The sequence below is a fragment of the Dama dama genome, chromosome 4 (assembly GCF_033118175.1).
Source record: "Dama dama isolate Ldn47 chromosome 4, ASM3311817v1, whole genome shotgun sequence".
In the NCBI taxonomy this organism is placed as follows: domain Eukaryota; kingdom Metazoa; phylum Chordata; class Mammalia; order Artiodactyla; family Cervidae; genus Dama; species Dama dama.
This window is the reverse complement of record NC_083684.1, coordinates 71,937,993-71,959,800: the sequence shown is the minus strand read 5'-3', so window position 1 is coordinate 71,959,800 and position 21,808 is coordinate 71,937,993. Positions and strand designations below refer to the sequence as shown.

At 40.4% G+C, this 21,808-nt stretch overlaps 1 protein-coding gene and 1 non-coding gene across 4 annotated transcripts in view; one reads left to right on the top strand and one right to left on the bottom strand.

Annotated features, from left to right (window-relative positions):
* Positions 1-5,197: 5,197 nt before the first annotated feature.
* Positions 5,198-21,808, top strand: part of LOC133054996 (zinc finger protein 501-like) — a 30,444-nt gene continuing 13,833 nt past the window's right edge. Inside the window, exons 1-4 of one of the 3 annotated variants that reach the window (XM_061140448.1) lie at positions 5,199-5,527; positions 19,444-19,566; positions 20,121-20,199; positions 20,332-20,419. The gene's annotated coding sequence lies outside the window, so the exon portion shown is untranslated. Of the gene's footprint in view, positions 5,528-19,443; positions 19,567-20,120; positions 20,200-20,331; positions 20,420-21,808 lie in introns of all 3 variants that reach the window. The other 2 variants (XM_061140449.1, XM_061140447.1) reach the window with 2 other exon arrangements.
* Positions 19,177-19,283, bottom strand: LOC133055392 (U6 spliceosomal RNA). The gene has a single exon (XR_009692667.1). It is a non-coding gene; the product is annotated as a U6 spliceosomal RNA (small nuclear RNA).

Sequence of the window (21,808 nt, the reverse complement as noted above, 5' to 3'; positions counted from 1 at the left end):
GCCATGGGATAGATATCCATATATAATTGCAACTACCATTGTTTGGCACAAGTTGACTTAAATTCCAGGTTTTCCGTGTTCAATACAGTGCTTAGATTAAGCAGTAGTTTGCTTCTAAGTACATCTGATTATCTCTACTTTTGTTTATTTGAAATTAAGTGCATCATTTTGAGTAAAGTCTTTGTTTTGCTTATTTACTTTGATTTTATGGACTAATCTTTTGCTCTTCTTCTCATGATATTAACTTGGGGGCTTACTCTCTGAGTCTGTGAAGAATTGATACTGATGCTGCCTTTGTGTATAGGTGTTACTTCTGCCCTGCTGACAGGGACCTCATTTGGACAGACCTATCACATAAGCCTAATATCTACCCAGTAATCTACATGATGAATACTTAGGCAGTGATGCTTTAGATTTTCACACAAAGGCACATACATATACAACAGCCAAGTTTATAACTGTACAGCATGATTATTTACTGTTCAGTGTTTTGGTGTTCTGAGGTAGGAACTGTTGTGGAAACATAATTTTAAATAAAATGTCCTGCTAACCCAGAAAACTTCTTCACATAAAAGGAAGAGAAAGAAAACTTTTTTTTTTCTGTTGAAGAAGCGTTGAGGCAGAATGTGATATGCATTACAGGCAATCTAGTGAGGAGATTGTGAAGTCAGTAAGGAACCTCACCCTTTTATGTGACCATGTAGTACAATGTATTACATACAAGTCCTTGAGATAAATGAGAACTGGTTCTCCAGTAAGAGGATTTGACAGTACCATTTCTCATATCATTCATGCTAAATTTACCTTGTAATTGGAGTGACCATTGGTATTTGCTAAGTGTCTTTATCTAAAGGAAAAATACATTTCTTATACCTTTATGACAGGAGGTAGTTTTATAAATTAGAGCCAGACACCTGCTGAAGTTAGGCTTCTGCTCTTCTACAGAAACTGGAAGATAAGGGCACCCTCTTACATAATGATTGAATTTAAAAGAGCAATCTCTCAGGTCCCGGAGCAAAAGTTTTCCAGAATGCAAAGCTGGCAAAAGGCTTATATAGCTTTTAAAAATATATCGTAATGGGCAAAGGAAGAAAAGACAAGTTTTCTTAAGTAAATGCCTTAAGAAAAAGTGGGTGTGGTGATGAAACTCTCCTTTTTTGCCTCAGAGAATTTATTTTTCTTTTTTTAAAATCTGTGTTTACTGTTACAAAACTCACTGTTAATTTGAACTTTAAGTTGATCTCCAAAAAATTTATTTGCATTGTCTAAGCATACTGGCTGGTTGAAGTTGCTTTCAAATGGAGAGGAAAACGTCCTAAAAATTTACTGACTTCTGGAAGCTTTTGAAGACTGGAAGAACTGAAGGGATATCAAGAATTCTGTGTGTGGGTGTGTGTAAGTAATATAAAGCCAGGAAAGCATGTGATAACTTCTGACAGGTTTTGATGGAAACACCAAAGGAGAGAGATTTTCCAGAAGAGACATGATGTATCACTGAGCGTTTATTCATGTAGGAGAAATGATAAGATTCCTTAAAAAATTCAATTAAAACAAATTGATTTTATTAAAAAATTTTTTAGCCCTTTTAGTTTTAAGTATTAAATAAGTATTTTTAATATAAGTAATGTTTAGCAAAATTTGACAGCCATTAGCACCTAAAAGCAACATTCCAAGACCTACCTTTTCATGTAGTCTTTATTGTCCATATTTGATATTAACTTGCCATTTATTATAAGTAACATGGTGCAGTGGTAAAGAATCCACCTGCCAATGCAGGAGACACGGGTTCGATCCCTGGGTCAGGAAGATCCCCTGGATGAGGAAAGGGCAACCCACTCCAGTATTCTTGCCTGGGAAATCCCATGGACAGAGGAGCCTGGAGGGTTACAATCCATGGGGTTGCAAAGAGTCAGATATTGACTGAGTGACTGAGCACACACAATTAACTTATAAACAATACTTGGTCATTGAAAAATAGTCTTACCTGTGGCAAAATGTATAATTCTTCAGCTCTGTGATGTCTGCTTCACTTAAAAGTGATTGAAAAAATTGTTTTGGTCTTTTTGTATTTAATCATGTAAAATGCTTTTTAATGTGTGCAGGTATGAAGCACATAACTTAATTATTTAAATATCATTTCGATCCAGAATATTTAGGTAATATGGTTGTCATTAGTGATAACTCTTGCTGAAATAAGTTGCATTTATTGCCACTAATAAAACGTCATAGCAGCAATACCTCCCAGAATGAGTTTTTCTTTTCAACATTCATTTATATTCCTATAGTAAATTAATACTGGATGGATTTCTTTTCCAAGATTTTAATTTGATGGTTCCCTATTATTTACAGACTCAAAGTGTTTAGTACTTGTTCAGTGACTTTGAGATCTGTCCTAATTTCAGATCCTCAGGATTATCTCTTGTTCACTTATCACATTTTTCAAAAGCATAAATACTGTGTGAACTTTTTTATGCTTATGACAGTGCAGTGATCTGGTGAGAAACCTCATCCTCTCCTGTTTCCACAATTCTACACGGTATTTATAGTGAGAAACTTGTGCTCACTTAACTATATGCAAATTAACAAATCAATCTCAAAACTCATTATTGCAGAAACTGAATATGATCTTTGGTATGATTCATTCTTAAAAATTGTTTTATGATTCTATATCTTAATAGATGTAAAAGACATCAGAAAAAAATTAAGCACACTTCTTGGATCTGACCATTCTCAATACACTTTGACCTCAGCCTCAATACTTCATTATAGGAATGAGCGCAGCTCATAGTGCTTCTGTCTATTCTCTATTCTTTGCACTCTGCCTACTCTCGGTGCCCCCTTTATCTTTTCCTCAATGCTGATATTGTGTAATGACTTAAAGCGTAAAGAAGAATCACATTTTGAAGACAATGTCTTAAGGATAATTATTCTGGTCACATGCTCAGCTTAATTGTATCTCTTCTCAGACATCACTGCTAAAACTTCTCTAAGATTTTCACATTTTTAACCATCTACTGATACTTCCGCTGAGACATTTCAGACACAATTTCTGAATCACTACATAGTCATTAATAGCTTTCTGTAATTTGAATTTTATAACTTTTTCTCAGGTAGTAGCAGTTTGTCATGCAGAGCAGTCTCTGTAATCCAGGGGAAATGATAACGACTTCCCAGTGATGAGATTATAGTTTCAGTTACTCCGTGCAGTTTGGGGTTCAGAACACCTTTTTATACATGCTCCATCTGTGAACACCACCCTGTTAATCTGTATGAAATCTGCATGTCTTTCATTGTTCTGTTTTTGAGAAATAACTATCAGGCTATCCAAAAAGAAACAATGATTAAAAATATTATATGCTTGCTAAATTAGACACAATAACTTACTATGCTGTTAGAAGTATTTTCTGAAGTGACTACAGAGATCCACCTTTGTATTCCTGCTGACCCATCTGGAGTGTTTTTTCTCTTCTTCCTGACCAAACATACAGAAACTGATCAATCTGATTCTAATGCTTCATAGTGCATAGATTTAATTGCAACATGGGTAATGATTATTTTTCATTATTAGTTTATTTTTATCGAAGTATAGTTGTTTTACACCTGGAACTAATCCAGGTATATAACATAGTGATTCAATATTTTTATAGATTATACTCCATTTAAATTTATTAAAAACAAGGCTTCCCTGATGGTCTAGTGATTAAGAATCCTGCCTGCCAATGCAGGGGACACGAGTTCGATCCCTGCCCTGGGAAGACCCCACATGCCACAGGGCAGCTAAGCCCTGTGCCATAGAACCTGTGCTCCACAACAAAAGAAGCCAGAGCAATGAGAAGCTCGAGCACCACAACGAAGGGCAACCCCTTCTTGCCTCAACTAGAGAAAGCCCACGCACAGCAGCGAAGACCCAACATGACCAAAAATAAATAAATCTTTAAAAAGTTATTGAAAACAAAAGCTCTATTTTCCTGTGCTGTACAACATATCCTTGTTCTTATCTTTTTATACATAGTGAAACTGAGCAGAACCCTGTGGGACCTTCCTGGGAGAGACATCCCCAACCCTCATAGCCCCTGACTCCCCCTGCCCCACTGGGTGTGCTGCACAGCTTGTGGGATCTTAGTTCCCTGAGCAGGGATTGAACCCAGGCCCTGAGCAATGAGAGCATGGAGTCCTAACCCTTTGACTGCCAGGGAATTCCTGTCCTGATGCCTGTTTATGGAAAATTTTATCCTCCTCAGCTTACCCAGAATTCCACAAAGCAAAATGAGAGAAGTGCAAAGATGCAGAAACAAAGGAAGGCAGTCAAGTGTGACAGAATAATAGTTTAGCCATAAAACAAAGTGAAGGACCTTTATAGTTCCTCCTCAGGGGCTATGGATAATATCCTGAGCTATATCCTTGAGCTATTTTGCAGTTACTAAAACCCCCACCAGGTGGAAGAAGGTAACTGCATGCTGACAACCAGCATGTAACCTCCCAGACCAATTGGAGTTAGAAAACTGATAATTAAGATTCTGAAAATATCACCATTATCTCATTATCAACCAGAGAATTGTGCTCAGGCTGATCACACATCCTGCCACCCTCTTCCTCATACTGTCTTTAAAATCCCTTCTTTGAAAGTCATTGGGGACTATAGGTCTTTTGAGCATGAGCTGCCTGTTCTTGCTAGTTCCTGCAGTAAACCCTGTACTTACCTTTCACCACAAGGGAATATCAATGGCTTGGCTTTTCTGTGCATCAGGTGACTGGCCCAAGTTTGGTTTGGTAACAGTAGTTTGTGTCTCTTAGGCCCATAGCCCTATTTTCCCTCTGTCCCATGAAATGTTTATTAGCTTCTGCTACCAGCGGACACATTTTGTATCTGAAGGACTAGGAATGATATGTGTATTTGGCTCTGTATCCTCTGAGAACTTCAGAAATAATACATGTGTCCTCAGGCAGCATGATGAAGTTCACAGAAACTGAACTAACACATCTCCAACCTTGGGTGAATGTCTTCAGGTAACACAACACCCCCCAGAAGTCCTGAGATCTGCCCCTTTAAGAACGAACAAGAGGCCTTGGACGGGACGGGTGGACTCCATTTCCCAGCGCCCCTCGGGTCTAAACTTATCAGGGTTCAAAGGGGTGGCGTGGGTTACCACAAGCGTAAGAACTACATTACCCAGAATGCTCTGCTGAGCAGCCTTGCTGAGCCAATGAAGGCTCAGAACAGAGGCGTTTCCGTGCGTGTCTCCTAGCGAGGGGCGGGACTTCTGGCGTCCTCCTCCGGGCGGTCATTTTGGCTGTTCGGGTGTGTTCATCCGGACAGAAGTTCTGGAGCCGTGAGCCGGGGCCGACGGGACAGGACCGAGAAAGCGTCAGGAGGAGTGCCGCTGCACAGAAGCGAGTCTGAGGTTCGGCCGCAGCACCGCCCGAGATGATTCGCACCAGGGCCGGCTTAAGACCCGCCGGCCCGCTCCCGGACCCACTCCGCCCAAAGGCCTGGATGGCTGCAGCCGCTCGGAGGGACCCGCCTCAGGTAATCGCTTGTCTTCCGGCCCTTCCCGCCCTCACCCCACCAGACACTAACGCCCGGAGTGTCCTCGTCCCTGCAGCCCAGTCCCCGTTGTCCGGGACGGTGAGGCGTTGGTACACGTGCTCTTGTTTCTGACAGTGGTTGTGAATAAACTTAACATTTCAGTTTTCCAGATTAGTCTTACTATCTGGGGTGTGATTAGATGAGGGAGAGGGATACAGGCAGAGGAACCGGCATGTGCAAAGGCCTGGAGCTGCGACTGAGCTCTGGGGATTCGGGAAATCTGGGCTCCGTTGTGCCCGGCGAGGAACTAAGTTTGGGGCGGAGTTACTTCTGGAATAGCAGGCTGAGGGCTCTGCATGTATTCTCAGGATTCTAAGAGCTGTGGGAAATTTTAAACCAAACTACGCTAGGTTTTCAGAAGTCTTCCAAAAGCTGCTTAACAGCCTTTGGATGAGCAGATCGAAGGAGGAGGATGAAGACGTTTGGGCATCAGGAGGTTGAATCTGTTCAAGCACGCAGAGCTAGTAAGGTGAGACACTGAGGCACAAAAGTTAGGCATTCAGTCCAAGGGCCAGGCGTGCGCTCATAGCGGCCCGAACCCCGTGAAACCTGACATTAATTATATTCATTCATCTGTAGTCTGTCTCTTAAAATATGACTGCAGAAACGTTTGTGGAACCTGTATAGGTATGTATAGTGTGTCCCAGACTGTTACTGTTCGCTTCCCCAACCCATATATTCTCTGTGTTGTGGTGTCACAGGATTCTTTTTAATATATTTATTTATTTATGTATGTATGTATGTATGGCTGTGCTGGGTCTTCCTTGCTGCGCAGGCATTTCTCTAGCTGCCGTGAGTGGGGGCTACTCTTTTCTGAGGTGTATGGGCTTTTTCATTGTGGTGATTTCTCCTGTGGAGCATGGGTTCAGTAGCTGTGGTGCATTGTCTTAGTTACTCTCACAGCTTGTGAATCTTCCCAGACCGGGGATCAAACCTGTGTCCACTGCTTTGGCAGGCAGATTCTTATACACTGCACCACCAGGTAATTTCCTGCCTGGGATTCTTTAAGGACCTAAGCCCAGGTCCTGAGTCTACCAAGGGTTATATAGAGGTGTTTCCATTTCTGGCACCTAATGTAAATGGATGTAGAAATGTTATCCCAGTACCAGGATGTGAAAGTGCTTAGAGGTAGAGCTGAGGTGGGATCATTAAGATCTCCTTTCCAATAGGTGGGAAGAAGGAACAAGAGAACAGAATTCAGGACTGGAATGGGTGCCTAAGCAATTGGGTATCTCTTCTGGAGGTGATAGGAAGTTTGGATTAGAAGAGGGGAATAACCTTGCCTAGCTCCATTCATTTATTCATTCATTCATTTATTTTTGGGGGGATGCCTCTCATTGCAGTGGCTTCTTGTAGCAGAGTGTGGGCTCTGGGGTACGTGGGTACGTAGTTGGGGTACACGGGCTTGATAGTTGTGCCTCTATGTGGCTTAGTTGCTCCGCAGCATGTGGAATCCTCCTGAATCAGGGATTGAACCTGTGACTCCCACATTGGCAGGCAGGTTCTTTAACACAGCCACCAGGGAAGCCCTTACCTAGCCCTTAAAATCTCCACATGCCTGCACAGTGGAGAACAGATTGTGAGACTGCGGGAAGAGAAAGGAAAACTAGTGTGGAGGCTCCTACAGTAGTCCACTTGAGGGTTTATGGAACAGAGTGGTAGCTTAGAAGTGGCTGGATTCTGGATATGTTTTTATTATGAGTTAACTGGATTTTCCAATGGGGAAGGAAAGTGTCGTTTTCTGCATGGATGGTTATAACAAAATACCGTAAACTAGATGACTTATAAACACCAGGAGTTTATTTCTAGAGCCTGGAAGTCCAAGATCAGGGTGCCTGCATGATCAGGTTCTGTGTCTGGTGAGGGCCTGCTTCCTGGTTCCTAGAAGCCGTGTTCTGTGTCCTTAGGTGGTGATGAACAGAGAGGAGCAAGCCTTCCTGACTTTTATAAGGGTGTCAATGTCTTCTTTGTGGCCCTACCTTCATGGCCTCATCTAATTTCCTCCCAAAGGTTCTTGCTCCTAATACCATAAAATTGGGAGGTTCTGTGTCAACTGTGAATTCTGGGGGGACATAAACATTCACTCTCTAACAGTGAGAGAGTGAGACAGAGGATTCAGAGATGAACCTAGGTGGTTTTTTTGGTTGTTTTTTTTTTTTACGTATTTGTATGATTGACTTATATTAGTTTCAGTTGTACAATATAATAATTAGATATTTTTATACAGTACAAAATGATGACGGGAAAAATTCCGTTACTGTGTGTTACCATACAGAGTTACTACAATATTATTGACTATATTCCCTATGCTGTACTCAGGGGTCCCCAACCTATGGTCTGTGGACTGCTACCTCTTGTCAGATATGCAGCATCATTAGATTAGAAATAAAGTACACAATAAATGTAATGTGCATGAATCAGCCTGAAACCATCCTCCCCTGGTCTGTGAAAAATTGTCTTCCATGAAACCAGTCCCTGGTGCCAAAAAGGTGGAGGACCACTGCTTACATCCTTTATAACTGGAAGTTTGTTTTGCAGTTACCATGAGGCTTTCGTTTGTTTGTTTGCATGTGATCTTTGCTGTGTCATGCGGGCTCATTGGATGTGGCGCAAAGAGTCTAGTTGTGGCGCTCGGGCTCCTGCGGAGCATGCAGGCTTCAATAGTTGCTGCTCGCAGGCTTAGTTGCTCTGCAGCATGTGGGATTCTGGTTTCCCACCAAGGGATCGAACCCGAGTGCCTTGCCCTGCCAGGCAGATTCTTTTTTTTTTTTTTTCTTTCATTTATTTTTATTAGTTGGAGGCTAATTACTTTACAATATTGTAGTGGTTTTTGTCATACATTGACATGAATCAGCCATGGATTTACATGTATTCCCCATCCCGATCCCCCCTCTCACCTCCCTCTCCACCCGATTCCTCTGGGTTTTCCCAGTGCACCAGGCCCGAGCACTTGTCTCATGCATCCAGCCTGGGCTGGTGATCTGTTTCACTGTAGATAATATACATGTTTCAATGCTGTTCTCTCGAAACATCCCACCCTTGCCTTCTCCCACAGAGTCCAAAAGTCTGTTCTGTACATCTGTGTCTCTTTTTCTGTTTTGCATATAGAGTTATTGTTACCATCTTTCTAAATTCCATATATATGCATTAGTATACTGTATTGGTCTTTATCTTTCTGGCTTACTTCACTCTGTATAATGGGCTCAAGTTTCATCCATCTCATCAAATGAATTCTTTTTAATGGCTGAGTAATATTCCATGGTGTATATGTACCACAGCTTCCTTATCCATTCGTCTGCTGATGGGCATCTAGGTTGCTTCCATGTCCTTGCCAGGCAAATTCTTAATCATTGGGCTGCCAGGGAAGTCCCTACCATGAGGTTTTTATGTATGTATATATATATATATACACATACATATAACATTAAAATATATGTTTTTTATATATATATTATTTTAAGTTGCTGGTTTCTTCAAGTCAAATGCGTTTCCAATACCCTACATTTGTACTCTCCACTTCTCATAATTGCTGGTTTTGATACCGTATTTGTGTGCGGGTGATTTCCTACCTTGACTGTATGTTTGCCTTTACCAGTGAGCTTTCCCATTTGTAATTTTTTTGTTTCTAGCTGTGGCCTTTTCCTTCTAGAGGAGTTCTTTTGGCATATGTGCTAAGGCTGATTTGGTGGTGCTGAATTCTCTTAGCTTTTGCTTGTCTGTAAAGCTTCTGACTTCTTGGTCGAATCTAAACGAGAACCTTGCTAGGTAGAGTATTCTTGGTTGGAGGTTTTTAGCTTTTCTGCCTTGCAGAGTTTCTGCTGGAAAATCAGCTGATAACCTTATGAGAATTCCCTTGTATATACTTACTGCTTTTCCCTTGTTGCTTTTTTTTCTCCTGGGCACACCGAGCAGCTCTCAGGTCTTAGTTTCCTGACTACAGATTAAACCCGGGCCACAGCGGAGAAAGCTCTGAGTCCTAACTGCTGGACTGCCAGGGAATTCCCAAGTTCTGTATATTTTAGTGATGTATGTATGATTATATGTGCTGTCAAAATATGTAGACTTGTACATTAGAGTACATTTTACAGTATATACTATAGAAAATTAAGACAAATGGCAGAGACTTTTATTATTTTAAATAGGGTTGTCATGAAAGGACTCTAATAAAAAGACATTAGGACTGGTGGTCTAGTGGTTGAGAATCCATCTTCCAACGCAGGGGATGCAGCTTTAATCTCTGGTCAGGGAACTAAGATTCCCCATGCCCCGGGACAAGTATGCCCACGTGCCACAGCCAGAGAGGCCTGCGTGCTGCAACAAACAGCCCACATACCTCAACTAAGACCTGATGCAACCAAATAAAAAATATTAAAAAGAAAAAAAAGACATTAGACCAAATGGTCAAGCGGCTAAGCTTCCGAACTCTCAGTGCCAGGGGCCTAGTCGGGGAACTGTCAGGCAAATTACCTCACTAGTGCCGACCAGGAGATACCAGGTTGACTGATTTAAGGCTTGGTTTCTTTAGATTTGTATTTTAGATCGAGGCTTAATTGATTAAAAACGTCGTGTTACTGTCAGGTGCACAGCAGAGCGGCTCCGTTACACGTGTGCATGCATCCACCGTTTTCAGATGCTACCCCATACATGTCATTACAGAACACTGAGGAGAGCTCCTGTGCTACACAGTAGCTCCTTGTTGATCATCTGTTTTATTTATAGTGTGTGTGTGTGTGTCTGACTCTTTGTGACCCTGTGACTGTAGCCCACCAGGCTCCTCTGTCCGTGGTATTTTCCAGGCAAGAATACCGGAGTGGGTTGCCATTCTTTTCTCCATTTATTTATAGTAGTGGATATGTTAATCCCAAACTCCGGACTTGTCTACCCCCTACCTTTCCCCTTTGATAACCATAATCCTTTTCAAAGTCTGAATCTGTTTCTATTTTGTAAATAAGTTTCTTTGTAACGATTTGTATCATCTTTTTAAGATTCTGTATATAAGTGATATCATATGATATTTATCTTACTTCACTTAGTATGATAATCTCTATTATTTCATTCTCTTTTATGGTTGAGTAATATTCTATTATATATATGTCTGTGTGTGTGTGCGTGGTGTGTATCTGTGTGTATGTGCCACGTATTCTTTATCCATTCTTCTGTCGATGGATATTTAAGTTGCTTCTATGCTTGGCTGTTGTAAATAGTGCTGCAGTGAACATTGGGGTGCATGGGTGCATGTATTTTTCTTGCTTGCTTTCTCTTCCTTCCTCCTTCCCATCCTCCCTTCCTCTCTCCATGGCTTGTAGGATTTCAGTTCCTTCCAGAATTGAACCGGGCCCAGAGCAGTAAAGCCCAGAATCCTAACCACCAGGCCACTTAAGGAACTTTCTTAAGTGGCATGTATCTTTTCAAATTACAGTTTTCTCCTGTTAATATGTCCAGGAGTGGGTTTTTTAAACAACTTTAAGGAGAATACATTTTGTGAAACAGAAGTAGTTTTCCCAAATTTACAGTCTTTAGATTTGACATCCACAATGTTAAGGCTGTTGGAGATATTTCATTTTTCCTGAACACAAATTACAGTTCAATTTTAGATGGATGCACTATCATCTCCTTGGTGTATCATAGCAGTCTGCAGCAGATGTTATAATTCTTATTTGTAACTGAAACTCTCCTTATATCACAACCACCAATTAGGTGAGTGGAATTGGATCCTACCCCAGTGACTGTAGGCACAGTTTCATGCGCTCGTCATTGACTCCCTGGAGCATATGCTGGTTTAGAGAGAAAATTTTCAGAATCACTGGCTAGGGTCTCAGATAGGTTCTCTGCTCTTTAGAGATGTGAAGTCCTGGGTGGATCATCACTGCTCTAAGATGTCACCATTTCCCATTGACCAAAAAGATTCCACATGGAGATTTCCTTTTTAGCCTTACCACCTTCACTTAGTTGAGGAACGTTCAGAAAATCTAGGACATCTTCCCATGAACTGCCTTAGTAATTGTAAATATTTCAGTACTTTGAGGTAAGAGAGCTCAGATCTGTCATTTAAAACTTCCAAAACCCTGTTCAACTGAACTCCTGTGCACGTGTTGTCCGTGGGCCAGCAACCTTTTCCATTTCCTGTTATTTTTCTCTCCAGATTGCAGTTCTTGGCTCAATCTCTTTATTACACTTTCAGCAGGGCCAGCAAATCTTAATTGTTACTTCATTAAGTTCCCTGGTGTGACTTCCTCCTCTGTTGATATTCAGCTCCTGCCACCCACAGAAAGAGCAGAGCTCACCATGTGAAAATAGTCTGCTTCCTAACCTAAACAAATCAATTTAACTCGAATGCCAGCTAAGGGCCATGCCCCCATGCCTTAATTTGTCTGCGGACTGGTTTCTTGATCAAATCTCATGACTGGTGACCTATTACTGCTCTCTCTTTCAGTCTCTTTTTAAACTAACATTATAAACACTTATTCCTTCTAAAAATAGTTTTTTCTCTGTTAGTGACCCAGTGCATTTCTTGTTCTACTGTCTCTATCATCTTTTACAACTGAACTTTTATTTATTTTTAATATTTAATTTATTTTTCTGTGTCTGGTCTTAGTTTTGGCATGAAAACTCTTCAGTTCCAGCATGTGGGATTCAGTTTCTGGATCAGGATTGAGCCTGGACTCCCTGCATTGGGAACGTGTAGTCTTAACCACTGGACCACCAGGACCCTAGAACTGAACTCTTAGAGCATTGTCTTTTTTTTCTCTCTCCTGATTACAACGACTATATAGCTCTACTTTTTGAAGTTTTGTGTATTAGCCTCACAGCTCCATTGTCACTAACAAAGTCCTAAATCCAATGGTAACTTTAAGATTTTGTTTAAATTTCCTCTCAGAAGATTTTGCCACAGTTGACATTTTTATTCTTTTTTTTATTTTTGAACTTTTTATTTTTGACTATGCTAGATCTTTATTGCTGCGGGCTTTCTCTAGTTGCGGTTCATGGACTTCTTGTTGCAGTGGCTTCTCTTGTTGTGGTGCACAGGCTTAATTGTTCCATGGCATGTGTTCCATGTTCCATGGTCTTCCTAGACCAGAGGTTGAACCAGTGTCTCCTCCATTGCAAGATGGATTCTTAACCACTGGACCACCAGCGAAGTCCCATGCATATTAAAAAAAATAGTAATAACGCTTTATTGAGGTGTTATTCATATGACATGGAAATACCATGACAGGTATATGGGGTACATGTATCCTTTGGAACCATGGTTTTCTCCAGATATATGCCCTAGTGGGATTGCTGGATCATATTGTAAGGAACCTCCATACTGTTTTCTAAAGTGGCTGTACCAATCTATCAGGTTGGCCAAAAAGTTCTTTGGGGTTTTGCTGTAAGATCTTAGGGAAAACCCAGATAAACTTTTTGGCTAACATATACATTCCCACCAACAGTGTAGGAGACTTCAACAACAGTCTAAGTTTGATGACCTGATGGTAATACAAGTGAAAACTTGGTGAGAACTATGAAATAATCCACATAGTTGGGTCTTCTCTTCCCCATTTTGCACCTCTACCAGCACGACTGACTATATTTCTCTGTCTTACCTCTCCTGAGGTTGAAGGGATTCAGTATGTTTAACTTTGCTAAGGAAAACTGATGAACAGTATAATAACATTGGGGCTTCCCAGGTAGCTCAGTGGGTAAAGAATCTGCCTGCAGTGCAGGAGACACAGGAGATGCAGGTTCGATCCCTGGGTCGGGAAGATTCCCCGGAGGAGAGCATGGCAACCCACTCCAGTATCCTTGCCTGGAGAATCCCATGGACAGAGGAGCCTGCCCAGCTACAGTCCATAGGGTCGCAAAGAGTCGGACATGGCTGAAGCAGTTAACTGAGCACAGTATGATAATATTCAGAGACTCCTGTGTACTGGTATCTGAACATGACAGGTTTTGAGATATGATACACTTCAGAATAAAAGGGTAGCATATAGCAAATGGAAAACAAGCTCAACATGTTTCATTACTAATATAAAAATTTTGTAGGTAATATTACAGAATCTTAAAATATCCTGGAAAAGTGGACACGGTAATAGGAAAAAAGAAAAAACCCACAAGAAGTCATCATATAGCTACAAGTGAACTGACTCACAGCCAAAATCATTTCGTTTATAATCCAGCTCTATTTCCCTCAGCAATTGCTTATCTTAAGGCAAACTCCAAAAGCCATATCACTACCTCTAAGTTTAAATAAGGGAATTCCCTGGTGGGCCAGTGGTTAGGACTCCATGATTTCACTGCTAAGGGTGTGGGTTCAGTCCCTGGTCAGGGAGCTAAGATCCTGCAAGCCATGAGGTATGGCCAAAAAGAAAAAAAAAAAAAATTAAGTGTCTATAATAGGCTAGGACTTTTTTTGTTTGTTTAATTGTAGTATCTTTACTGTAACTATAAACAGTTTCTCCATATTATGCAGTACCAAACAGTATTCAAATTTACCAGGGTATTTTATTTTATTTTCAATATTTATGTTATTTCTCTATTTAGTTTTGGCTGTGACAGGCCTTAGTTGCAGCGTGTAGGCTGTTCATCACAGACTTTTCTTTAGTTGTGGTGCAAGGGCTCAGTAGATGCGGCACTTGGGCTTACTTCCCCTGTGGCATATAGGTTCTTAGTTTCCTCAAACCTAGGTTCCCTGTTTGGGGAGGCAGTCTTTTTCCTTTTTTTAAAGAAGGCATATTTTAAACTACTGGACCGCCAGGGAAGTCTCTAGATTTTTTTTTTTTTTTTTGGCTTCACTGGGTCTTGTGGCGTGTGGAATCTAGTTCCTTGACTAGGGATCAAACCTGAGGCTCAAGCACAGAGTCTTGGCCACTGAACCACCAGGGAAGTCCTGCCAATGATGATTTTTGCCTGTACCATCAATATAGGTGATGGTTCTACCCTCCGTTTTCCTTTTTTAGGTGGAATGTGTTTTTTACAAACAAGAAAGTTATTGGAGAAGAAGTTCAGATAGAAAAAGATGCAAAAATATCTTGTTTTTTATTTCTCCTTTCCCATGTGATGATTAGGTCCTTTGCCTTTCTCCAAAATGAGGTTTTGGGGGTTTTTTTCATAGTAGTAGTAACAGTCAATGTAAAGGAGTTTTACAGATTTATACTTTGTAGATACAATTGACCCTTAAACTGCAGGGGTTATGGGTGCCAACCCCCTACACAGTCACAAATTTACATATAACTTTTGATTCCCCCAAACATAATTACTAATAGTCTACTGTTGACCAGCATATATATTCTATTTTATATGTATTTTATACTTATAGGTAGAGAAAAAAAAATGCTCTTGAGAAAATCAGAAGGAAATGAAAATACATTTACAGTATTGTACCATACTTATGCATGGCCACCAGGCATGTGAAAAGAGGCTCAACATTGTTAATCATTCAGTTCAGTTCAGTTCAGTTGGTCAGTCGTGTCCGACTCTTTGTGACCCCGTGAATCGCAGCACGCCAGGCCTCCCTGTCCATCACCAACTCCTGGAGTTTACTCAAACTCATGCCCATCGAGTCGGTGATGCCATCCAGCCATCTCATCCTCTCTCATCCCCTTCTTCTACCCCCGATCCCTCCCAGCATCAGGGTCTTTTCCAATGAGTCACCTCTTCGCGTGAGGTGGCCAAAGTATTGGAGTTTCAGCTTCAGCATCGGTCCTTCCAGTGAACACCCAGGACTGATCTCCTTTAGGATGGACTGGTTGGATCTCCTTGCAGTCCAAGGGACTCTCAAGAGTCTTCTCCACCACAGTTCAAAAGCATGAATTTTTCGGTGCTCAGCTTTCTTCACAGTCCAACTCTCACATCCATACATGACCACTGGAAAAACCATAGCCTTGACCAGATGGACCTTTGTTGGCAAAGTAATGTCTCTGCTTTTTAATATGCTATCTAGGTTAGTCATAACTTTCCTTCCAAGGAGTAAGCGTCTTTTAATTTCATGGCTGCAATCTGCAGTGATTTTGGAGCCCCCAAAATAAAGAGAAATGCAAATCAAAACCTCAGTGATATCACTTCACAGCTGTCAGATGGTTGTCATCAAAAATACCACAAATAACAAGGATGTGAAAAAAGAGAGAAAGCCCTCCTACACTATTAGCGGGAATGTAAATTGCTGCAGCCACTGTGAATAGGAATATGGAGGTTCCTTAAAAGACCTAAAACTAGAACTACCATAGGATTCAGCATTTCCAGCCCTGGGTATTTATTTAAAAAAAAAAAAAAAAAAAAACCACTGATTTGAAAAGATACATGCACCCCAATGTTCATAGCAGCATTATTTACAATAGCCAAGAAAAATATGGGAGGAACCTATGATGATCAACAGATGAATTAATAAAGATGTGGGATATCTATCTATAAATGCATATATCTTCTATATATGTATTATATATACTGTGTGCATATATTTAATGGAATAGAATACTATGCAGCCATCAAAAGTATGAAAATTTTCCATATGCAACGTGAGTGGACTTGGAGGATATTATGCTTAGTGAAACAATTCAAAGAGAAAGACAAATACTGTATGATATCACTTTTATGTGGAATCTAAACAAAGAAAACAAATTGGTGAAGATAACAAAAAGAAATAGATTCACAATATAGAGAACAAACTAGTGGTTGCTAGCGAGGAGAAGGGGTATGATAGAAGTAGCATACTTAGAGGTACAAACTACTAGGGGTAAAATAAGCTACAAGCGTATATTGTACACAAAGAGTATAGTCAGTATGTTATAACTGTAAATTAAGTGTAAACTTTAAAAAGTGTCAATCTCTATGTTGTACACCTGAAACTTATATAATGTTATAAATCAACTCTACCTTAATTTTAAAATAAGATGTGAAAAAATTCATATTTACAGGTATAATGATTCATATGTTAATAATGAAGCAGCAATATCATTGGTCCATGGTAGCCTGGCTTATGCACTAATGAATGGTTGGTTATAAGAGTTTTTCCTGATTTTCATGTTTTATTCATGGTTATCCTTAAGTTAAGGGTGAGCATGTACAAATTAAAGCATAGGAGTAAAAAATGGTAATAGATTCCTGGTTTAATTAATAAGATTTGCTGCAATGGATTTGAGAGTTTTTGTCAAAATATGTTAAAATGAATTAAGCTTAATAAGAACTTTTTAGTTTGATATTGTTTTATTGTCATGACCAGTTTTGCCTCATTAACATTTTTATTTATGGCTGCATTGGCTAATAGAAATGTATTCCTTCATGTGATCATTTATTTAGAAAACATTTTATCATGATATCCTATTTAAGCAGTTATTTTGCTTATGTTGTGGTTGCTAGTTTTTGTCGCAGACTATTCCAGTTCAAGAATGGGAACTATTTATAAAGATATGGCAATTCCTAACATTGAAAATGTCTGAATTGCCTTTTTTTGTAGCAGGTATTAAAACTAAAGGGATTATTCTGTTTTCTCCATTTCATTTTCTTTTTTAAATTTATTTGTAATTGGAGGATAATTGCTTTACAATATTGTGTTTGTTAGCAGCTTTGTAGTCAGGGGAGTCCTGATTATGAACCAGACTGCATTTGCACAACATGGTCAGAGGCTTTGGTGTAGTCAATAAAGCAGAGGTAGATGTTTTTCGGAACTCTTGTTTTTTCTATGATCCAACAGATGTTGGCAATTTGGTCTCTGGTTCCTCTACCTTTTCTAAATCCATCTTGAATATCTGGAAGTTCTCATTCCACATACCGTTGAAGCCTGGCTTGGAGAATTTTGAGCATTACTTTGTATTGTGTGAGCTTGAGTGCAGTTGTTCAGTAGTTTGACCATTCTTTGGCATTAACTTTCTTTGGGATTGGAATGAAAACTGACCTTTTCCAGTCTTGTGGCCACTGCTGAATTTTCTAAATTTGCTGGCATATTGAGTTTGACACTTTCACAGTATCATCTTTTAGGATTTGAAATAGCTCAACTGGAATTCCATCACTTCCACTAGCTTTGTTTGTACTGATGCTGCCTAAGGCCCACTTGACTTCGCATTCCAGGACGTCTGGCTCTAGGTTAGTGATCACACCATCGTGATTATCTGGGTCATGAAGATCTTTTTTTGTATAGTTCTTCCGTATATTCTTGCCACCTCTTCTTAATATCTTCTGCTTCTGTTAGGTCCATACCATTTTTGTCCTTTATTGTGCCCGTCTTTGCATGAAATGTTCCCTTGGTATCTCTGGTTTTGTTGAAGAGATCTCTAGTCTTTCCCATTCTGTTGTTTTCCTCTGTTGCTTTGCATTGATCTCTGAGGAAGGCTTTCTTATCTCTCCTTGCTGTTCTTCGGAATTCTGCATTCAGTTGGGGTATCTTTCCTTTCCTCCTTTGCCTTTTGCTTCTCTTCTTTTCCCAGCTGTTTGTAAGGCCTCGTCAGACAACCATTTTGCCTTTTTGCACTTCTTTTTCTTGGAGATGGTCTTGATCACTGCCTCCTGTACAGGGTCACGAACCTCCATCCATAGTTCTTCAGACACTCCATCTACCAGATCTAATCCCTTGAATCTATTTGTCACTTCCACTGTATAATCATAAGGGATTTGATTTAGGTCATACCTGAATGGTCTAGTGGTTTTCCCTACTTTCTTCAATTTAAGTCTGAATTTGGCAATAAGGAGTTCATGATCTGAGCCACAGTCAGCTCCCGGTCTTGTTTTTGCTGACTGTATAGAGCTTCTCCATCTTCGGCTGCAGAGAATATAATCAGTATGATTTTGGTATTGACCATCTGGTGATGTCCATGTGTAGAATCTTCTCTTGTGTTGTTGGAAGAGAGTGTTTGCAATGACCATTGCAACATTTGTTTGCATTCTCTTGGCAAAACTCGGTTGGCCTTTGCCCTGCTTCATTTTGTACTCCAAGGCCAGCCTTGCCTGTTACTCCGTGTATCTCTTGACTTCCTACTTTTGCATTCCAGTCCCGTAGGATGAAAAGGACATCTTTTTTTGGTGGATCGTAGAATTAGCCTAGCCTTTTCTGCCTTAAATCCTGATGCTCACTTCTCCTCTTTACTAATAAATGTTCTTTGTGGTATTGCTATATGATATTCTTTTATTTTATTTTTTTTTTAGTTTAACTTTTTTTTTTTCATTTATTTTTATTCGTTGGAGACTAATTACTTTACAGTATTGTAGTGGTTTTTGCCATATATTGACATGAATCAGCCATGGATTTATATGTGTTCCCCATCCCTATCCCCCCTCCCGCCTCCCTCTCCATCCCATCCCTCTGGGTCTTCCCAGTGCACCAGCCCTGAGCACCCATCTCATGCATCCAACCTGGGCTGGTGATCTGTTTCACCCTTGATAGTATACTTGTTTCAATGCTTTTCTCTCTGAACATCCCACCCTCGCCTTCTCCCACAGAGTCTAAAAGTCTGTTCTGTACATCTGTGTCTCTTTTTCTGTTTTGCATATAGGGTTATCATTACCCTCTTTTTAAATTCCATATATATGCGTTAGTATGCTGTATTGGTCTTTATCTTTCTGGCTTACTTCACTCTGTATAATGGGCTCCAGTTTCACCCATCTCATTAGAACTGATTCAAAAAAATATGGAACGCTTCACGAATTTGCGTGTCATCCTTGCACAGGGGCCATGCTAATCTTCTCTGTATCATTCCAATTTTAGTATATGTGCTGCCAAAGCGAGCACTGATATTCTTAAATATATAGTAAGAATGTACATATTCTTACTGTTGATATTCTGAATATGATATTCTTACTTGTAAGAGTATGTAAGAATATGTATTAGATATTCTTATTAAGATATCTATCTTAAGATATTCTGAATATGGTATTCTTACTTTTTCTAGAATGTAAGATTATGATCTGAAGGCTCAGCAGTAGAGAAAATTTATTGATCATGTCCACAACTACCTAATGTTCATTATGAGGATGCAGCATGATTTATTTAGTCTCTCAGTGATAGATACCAGGTTGGTTATTTTTTGTTACTATAAAACAGTCTATACCAAATAGCTTTGTTATTACAAGAGATTACTCTTATTATTAAATTAAAATGATTTGTTATGTGACCAAGTTAATTTTCTGGTGTTAGAATTACCCACTATCTTTCTTTGTCACTGGATTCCTCTGATTCAAATAAAATCAGTCTCTAACATACTTTCTAAATTGATGGAGTAGTTTCTACTAACTTTAATTTGGCTATTATCTTCACTCAGACTGAGTTGGGATCCTTGGAAATTCCTCACTCTTTATAACTTTGTAATTCCAATTTGGGCGTGAGATGAGACGTTTTTGGATCACTTGGTCTTTGCTAACAAGTTGGTCTTTTCTCTAAAGGGATCATCTGGTTGCAGCTTTTGGATTGAGTGAAACTGGATGTAAACACGGAAAGAATATGGGACTTTCTCCCAGCATGACTTGCCTCCTGAGTAGTTTTTAGGCCATTAAGCTTTGTCTGCATACCTCTTTGGGATCAAAGTCTTAGCTCCATCCACTGAGTACTCTGACTTCTGTTGTTTCCTAGACTGGATCCTGAAACTCCTGGTATAGATTGATGTTCCTGTTAGCATGGTGAGGAGCAGAAACAGAAATATGGGGTGTGGGTATGTATGCATATCTTCCTGGGACTTTTCAGATAGACTGAGAGGAAGTATTGTCAGTGTCTGTGATATTGATGTAGTGTGTTTGGACCTTGTCGTCTGGCTTAATGCCTCCATTGTCTTTGTTCTTTACAGGTACAAGCAGTAAGTCCAGTACATTCTCAGCAGTAGACTTTCTGGACCTGCCTCTGAAGTCAGAGCCACATGTACCATCCTGATCCTGGTAAGCATGTTTGGCTTTTTTTTTACTTATTCACTTCTATCTTTGTCCTTTAGATGACTCTGATTGTAAACCCAAGCCACTGGCCGATGAAAACCTTTCTTGTGTCTTTATGTTTCTCAACGTTTTGTCACTTTGTGCTGATTATCAGTGACAATTGTGTCTCTATGTTCTGATTTGTCTGCTGGGTAGGGAGAACCTCTTTTTCCAAATATGGCATCTGGGCTCAGAAAGTTCCTTCTAGGATATTCAGTCATGTATTTAATAAACTTTCCTTTTATGTTTATAATCTTGTGAACTATGCCAGTTAATCTGTTGGGAATTTTACATTCACTATTGAAAAACAGTTGAAGTGACTCAGTAGTTGTAGGCTACAAAAGAATCTGTTTCAGGAAGGGAGACCCCTTCCATGGCCTAAGAGTGGGCTCTTGTGTAACACTCAGAAATGAATTGTGTGGGGAGACACATGTGCAGGAGACTTTATTGGGAAGGGGCACCCTGGCCGAGAGCAGGAGGGCAGGGGAACCCAGGGGGACTGCTCTGCCACATGGCTCACAGTCTCAGGTGTTATGGTGATGGCATTAGCGTCTGGTATGGCTCTGGCCAGTCATCTCGCCTGGCCCATAGCCTGACTCAGGGGCCTTCCTGGTGGCACGAGCATCTCTCAGCTGAGCTGGGTTCCAGTGAGAAGGTCTTTGAAGGGTTGGTCATCTTCTCCCTCTTTTGCCCTTCCCTAATTCTCCTGGTTAGCTTTCGGGTTAGTTTTGTCCTGCAGCACACGTTCCTTTTCAAGACTTCCTCTTGTGAGACAACTCAGGCAAGCAAGCCTGGACAAGGCAGGTGGTTTTGGTCAACAGTTCCCTAGCAAAAACTGTTGTGTAAATAATTATTCCTCCTAAAGGAGATCAGTCCTGGGTGTTCATTGGAAGGACTGATGTTGAAACTGAAACTCCAATACTTTGGCCACTTGATGCAAAGAGCTGACTCAATGAAAAGACCCTGATGCTGGGAAAGATTGAGGGCAGGAGGAAAAGGGATGACCGAGGATGAGATGGTTGGATGGCATCACCGACTCGATGGACATGGGTTTGGGTGAACTCCAGGAGTTGGTGATGGACAGGAAGGCCTGGTGTGCTGCAGTTCATGGGGTCGCAAAGAGTCGGACACGACTGAGCGACTGAACTGAACTGAACTGAAATAGTTATTCAGAGATGTTGCTCTGAAGTTAAATAACGTACAACTTTTTCAGATTTGGGGAGTTTGATGGTTGAAATCCCATGCTGCTTTGAATTTTTTTTAATAACCCCAGTTTTCTAATCATTAAGGAAAGAGGCCTGAATCTACATCATCTTTTTTTTTGGTAATTGGAGGGTGATCGCCGTACAGTGTCAT